At 40.0% G+C, this 6,000-nt stretch overlaps 1 protein-coding gene across 1 annotated transcript in view; it reads left to right on the top strand.

Moving 5' to 3' along the window:
* Positions 1-2,275: 2,275 nt before the first annotated feature.
* Positions 2,276-6,000, top strand: part of LOC113448224 (sialic acid-binding Ig-like lectin 11) — a 47,961-nt gene continuing 44,236 nt past the window's right edge. The window contains exon 1 of the mRNA XM_087939438.1: positions 2,276-2,458. The gene's annotated coding sequence lies outside the window, so the exon portion shown is untranslated. The remainder of the gene's footprint in view (positions 2,459-6,000) is intronic.

The raw sequence follows: 6,000 nt of genomic DNA, 5'->3' as shown, positions 1-6,000 counted from the left end.
CCCCTCGCTTACTGCTTTGCCCAGGAGGCTTCCCTGAGGCCCAGGAAGGCCCCAAAATGGAGGACTGGGTGGTGGTGCTGCGAGCCCCCCCATGCTTCGTTTCTCTTCTTCCTGAGCCCCAGGAAAGCTTTCTGGGAGAAAAAACGCCCTCCCAGAAGGCTTCCCTGAGGTCCAGAAGGTCCAAAAAAATGGGGGGGGGAATTGAGGGGTTGCTGTCAAAAAGCCATGCCTGCCCAGTCACATTGTCACGCCCACCTAGCCACACCCACAGAACCGGTTGTTACAAAATTCAAATCCCATCCCTGATTTATTGTCCCTTGTGCTGTGTTTTTATTTTTGTAAGCCGCCTGGAGTCTCTGTGGGTGAGTTGCAGCCACATACATTCTCTGAATAAATAAATGTTAGCCTCTGCCTTGCCATGATGCTTTATTCTGGGATGGGGTGACGTGTCCCCATAGTTCATGATAAATCGCTAGACAGTCAAACAGACAGATGATAGAGATAGAATCGATAGATAAATGATAGAAGTAGATAGATAGATAGATAGATAGATAGATAGATAGATAGATGATAAACAGATAGATGATAGAGACAGGATTGGTAAATAAAAGATGGATGGATAGATGGATGGATGGACAGATAGAAAGATAAATAGATAGATAGATAGATAGATAGATAGATAGATAGATAGATAGATAGATAGATAGATAGATAGATAAAATTAATTCTTTATTGGCCACATGTGATTGGATACACAAGGAATTTGTCTCTGGTGCATAAGCTCCCACTGTGCATACAAGCAACCAAGTGGTAAGTCATAGCTCATTGTTGCAATTATTATAAGATACGACAAGTGTATGTATCTCCAGACCTCTCATGCTGTTGAACAACTAAACATCAGACCTGTATTTCAAAAGCAAATTGACACAAGGTGATTCTCAAGTGCCAAGAACAAACCATCATCTGAACTCAAAGACTTTGTGTTCCACCTGACAAACCTTGTTATCTCCCTCCACAACACGGAAGGAGAACATTCATTCGAATAGCCGCGAGTACCCCCATGCACAGACTGCTTTTCGTTTTCAGCATCACTGCACTAACCTCTTCCTAGGAGTTCCCTTCTTCTTAAATATTTTCAAGAACTAAGAATTCAGTCTTCCGTAGCACGGTTTCCGCTTTCTTCTGTCTTATTCTCCCAGGGGAGGGGATAAAAAGCCTGATGCCAGTTATTTCTTACCTATGTTAATGAAAAAGAAAAATCTGTGTCTAGTCAGCCATTTTATATTCTTTGTCGTAATGTTGCACTAAGAGCATCTCTGAGAGGAATAGACCAAGTGGCATGTCAAAATAGAATTACTGTATGTGTCTCTCTCTGGAAACCCCCTGCATGCATATTGAATAGTTAAGCAATTCTCTGGTAGCAGAAATACACTGCAGTACAAGACTTTATTTCCCCTTGTGCCACAGTTCCTGAACCCTGGTGGGCAGAAAATGCTCACATAACTAAATTTAGTGTGCTTGGATAACTGGTGTAACTCGGAGTAAACTCCCTTGTGTGCTCAGGTAGCTCCATGGAGAGTGCGCACAAATCTTCTGGCAGTGTATGATTTCCCGTGGAACTGTTGTAGTTATGAAAGTTAACTTGAGAGAACTTTGTCCCCCATCTTTAGGCGCAGTGTCCATACCTGTAACAAGTCAAGAAATTTAACAGAATTGGAAGGGACCTTGGAGGTCTCTTATCCAACCTCTTGCTTAAGCAGGAAATCATATACTATTTCAGACAAATGGTTGTCCAATCTCTTCTTAAAAGCCTTCAGTGTTGGAACATCCACAACTTCTGAAGGCAATTTATCCCACTGATTAATTGTTCTGTCAGGAAATATCTCCTTAGTGCTAGGTTGCTTCTCTCCTTGGTTAGTTTCCATCCAAGTCTCTCACGGCTCATTTGTACAACATGCTAAGCTGGTTAATTTTAGCATTGTTTCATTTTTCTTTGCTGGGTGACCTCGGACCAGTCACTCTCTTTCAGCCCAAACGCTCACAGAGTTGTTCTTGTGGGAAAAACAGGAGGAGGAAGGAATATTATGGGTGATCACCACCCTGAGTTATTTATAAAAATAATAAAGGCAGGCTATAAATAAATAAATAAAATAAAAATAAAAGATGTGACAGAAATTTTGTCTCACCATTTGCTCCCAAACGACCTCGGAGGGCATGTTGTAATTGAGGAAAATATCATATCCCTCCCCTTGCACACACGATTTTCACACACTTCTCCTTTTTCTGCACGCCACCATCTCTTTGGTGTCTCCCACAAGTTCGGCTCTATGGTCTTTGTCTCACAGCAGACTCAGTAACTGCTGGTCGTGGTGGGAAGAGAAAGTAGATTAATTAGCCATAATAAGGGAGAAAAAAAATCTCACCGGAGAAAGGAAAGAATCTGGAACGAAAAACCAAGGTATAGTCTTGTTGTGAGTTTAAGTAACTTTTTCTGAGGGATGTCATGATGTATTTTCATTCGAATGCCGATAACTTCTGACTCAAAATAATTCAGAACATAAATCCTGATAATGATGTTATATAAAGTTTGTGTGTGTGTGTGTGTGTGTGTGTGTGTGTGTGTGCGTGCGCGCACACACACATGTGGAAGCTTTTGAGTCACTGTTGTCTCCTGGTGACTGCTTGCACTAGCCCCTGTAGTTTTCTTGACAAGATTTTTCAGAAGTGGTTTGTCCTTTCCTTTTTTCCAGAATGGAGAGAAAGTTACTTGCCTTTGTGGTTAAGGCAGATCTAGAAGAACTGACAGTTGTTCAGTTTCTGGCCTGATGCCTTAAACCACTACACCAAACTGTCTCTCAAAACTGGGTTTCTGAAGCTTTCTTTTAGTAAACCAGAACTAAATTTGGACGTTAACTCCACTTTGAACTAGAAGTCGGGATTGCTGAACCATAGGGTCATGCATTAAAATAATATGGTTGTGGCAATTGTCAAAAAAGGGGCTGTGAAAATATCTAGACCCCTCACATCCTGGACATAAATTGTTTCAACTTCTACCCTCAAAATGACGCTATTGGGCACTGCACACCAGAACAACTAGACACAAGGGGAGTTTTTTCCTGAATGCCATCACTCTGCTAAACAAATAATTCCCTCAACATTGTCAAATTATTTACTAAGTCTGCATTACTATTATTTTTCTCATCCTTCCTAATACCCATCTCTTCCCACTTATGATTATAACCGTGTTTCTTGTATCTTTTCAATTTATATTGTTTTATTTGTTTTCTGGTATGATTAGATTGCTTATTTAGTATCCTATGACTATCACTAAATGTTGTATCATGATTCTTGATAAATGTATTTTTATTTTTTCTTTATGTACACTGAGAGCATATGCACCAAAGGCAAATTCTGTTCTATTCTTATTCTTATTCTACTCTATTCTTATTCTATTCTATTCTATTCTATTCTTATTCTTATTCTTATTCTTATTCTATTTTATTCTCATTCCTCTAATGTTTTCCTTCACCATGCAAAGAGTCTTTGATTCTTCTATATTGATCAAAGGATGCTTTCAATGTTTTGTTTTGTCTTCAATGAGTTATTTTTTCTGGTGTTTTACTGTTTTAAAGCTAAAGAGCATGCAAATATTGCCGCATTCTATTATCTGTGTCTTCACTACGGACGTTTTCTGGCTATTTTGGCTTCCTAATCTGAAAATGGTCCACGGAGAAATTCCTTTGTGAGTTCTTCCTTGGGGACTGAACCAAAGTGCATGGTTCAGTCTGAAGCCTAGCTACAAAATGAAACAATATTCACACAGGTCTCTGTCACCTTGTAACTGAGATAAGGGCACAAGAAATCCACAGGAAGAATTTCTTCTTCCTTTTGGACATGTCAAAGTTAGTTCTCCTACATTAAGAGGGAAGCAACCAACCATCAACATAATCCATTGCTAACATGAAGGACAGAAGGTAATTAGATTTTACACCCAAAAGGGAGTCTGTTCAAGCTACTACACAGCTCAAGGTGGAGAAAGAGGCATAGAAATATGATTACTATACCCCCACTAATATACCGATAGGACTTTTTTTTGATACCTAGCCGTTCTAGAATTCTTTCTTAATGGCTTCCTAGTTTTTCTACAATGACTTATTGAAAGTTCAAAGATTCTGTTCTTTAATGACTTTGGGAATTCTCTGATGCACAGTAGATTGTCATGAAGCTTCAGATCGTACATTGGACAACCAATTTCATCTCTGGAGAGGTTTTTAAGACGAGACTGGAACAGCCACCTATCGGAAATAGTATAGGGTCTCCTGCTTGAGCAGGGGGTTGGACTAGAAGACCTCCAAGGTCCCTTCCAACTCTATTCTGATTGGTTGATTGATCTCTGTCTCAGATTTAGCAGGGAGGTCAAGAGAGATCAGAACTGAAGTTCTTGAAGGCTCCCTGCCCTTCAAAGGAAGATGCTTTCATAGTTTCCTTACCAAGAGGCTATTAGAAGAGGATAGGATAAAGTTACGGAAGTCCCAGCAATTGGATTGTTTTCCTTTTTAATACTCAACATTTCCCAGGTTCTTAATCTATTCCTCATGGCTGCTGTATGAACAAGTAAGTTCTCCTAACCTACTACACAGGAAATTCAGCTACTAAGAACGTGAAAAGCGATGTGGTGGCTCAGTGCCTAAGATGCTGAGCTTGTTGATTAGAAAGGTCAGCAGTTCAGCAGTTTGAATCCCTAGCGCCGCATAGTGGGGTGAACTCCCATTACTTGTCCCAGCTTCTGCATGTAAAAATAGAAAAATAGGGACCACTTTGGTGGGAAGGGAACAGCGTTCCGTGTGCCTTCGGTGTTTAGTCATGCTGACCACATGACCACGGAGACGTCTTTGGACAGTGCTGGCTCTTTGGCTTTGTAATGGAGATGAGCACCGGCCCCCTAGAGCTGGAAACAACTAACACATATGTGTGAGGGGAACCTTTGCGTTTATTTAAGAATATGAATCTCTCTCCAGTTCTAAGTGTACCATTAGACATTCCCTGGAAAAAAAGACTGTACAATGACAAACTAGATACTCATATACCTTTCAGCCACCTCAACGTCAGTGGAAGATGGTGTACCTTACATAGTAGAAGTTCACCCAAACATACTCCTTTGAGCAAACATAGAATATGGAAAACATGGAAAAGTAGTTCTTTTTTTTTCTTCATAAAATTGGAAGAGATTCTTGAAAAAACAGCCAGAGATATTTTCAGTGCAGCAGTATATAACTAATTCAGGAAGTAACTTGAGAATTTGTTTTGATGAAGCAAACCAACTGAATCAAGCCAACTCTATACTTCCTCTTTGGGGCCGTTGTTTTAAAGAGTATTAGAATCTGGCTAAGAGGAAATGGGAAACCAAACAGAAGCTGCACTGTCTATTTACTTTACCTCAGAAAATTTTTTCCCCTTGACCCTAAGCTAACACTTCAAAGTAATTAATAGTAATTTCAATTCCCATAAAAATGTGTTCTCCTTTTCTAACTGACTAAATTACAGTAAGATCTTTTCTTAAGTTAAAAGAAGAAAAGGATATATCACTTCTTTTCTAGACCAGAGATTTATATCCAGGCATGCCAAAATATCATGCAGAACATGCTTGGCTGTTGTCAAAAGACAAAAATGTCAAATAATAATCATGATCAAGGTTAATAATTGTAACTATTGGGATTGTTCAGATGGAAATCAGACAGAGAGCCACTTCTTAACTCATCCATCCTACTGCCAAAATATTTCAGGTGAATTCTGTTAATGTAACCCTGCATGCAGAGGTGGTATTCAGCTGGTTTGGACTGGTTCTACTGAACTGGTAGTAATGATTCTGCGGAGTTCAGAGAACCAGCAAATCGTGCCACCAGCTAGCCTCGTCCACCTCACTCTGCTCTGTCCCACCCCACCCTATATATCTTACCTTTGCCATGTGGCCCAGCTAATCTCCGTGCCTCGCACTCACAT

This window comes from Pseudonaja textilis, chromosome 10, assembly GCF_049901715.1.
Source record: "Pseudonaja textilis isolate UNSWEBS1 chromosome 10, rPseTex1.2, whole genome shotgun sequence".
Classification (NCBI taxonomy): domain Eukaryota; kingdom Metazoa; phylum Chordata; class Lepidosauria; order Squamata; family Elapidae; genus Pseudonaja; species Pseudonaja textilis.
Note: the sequence above shows the minus strand (reverse complement) of the source record. Positions and strands in the feature narration are given on the sequence as shown.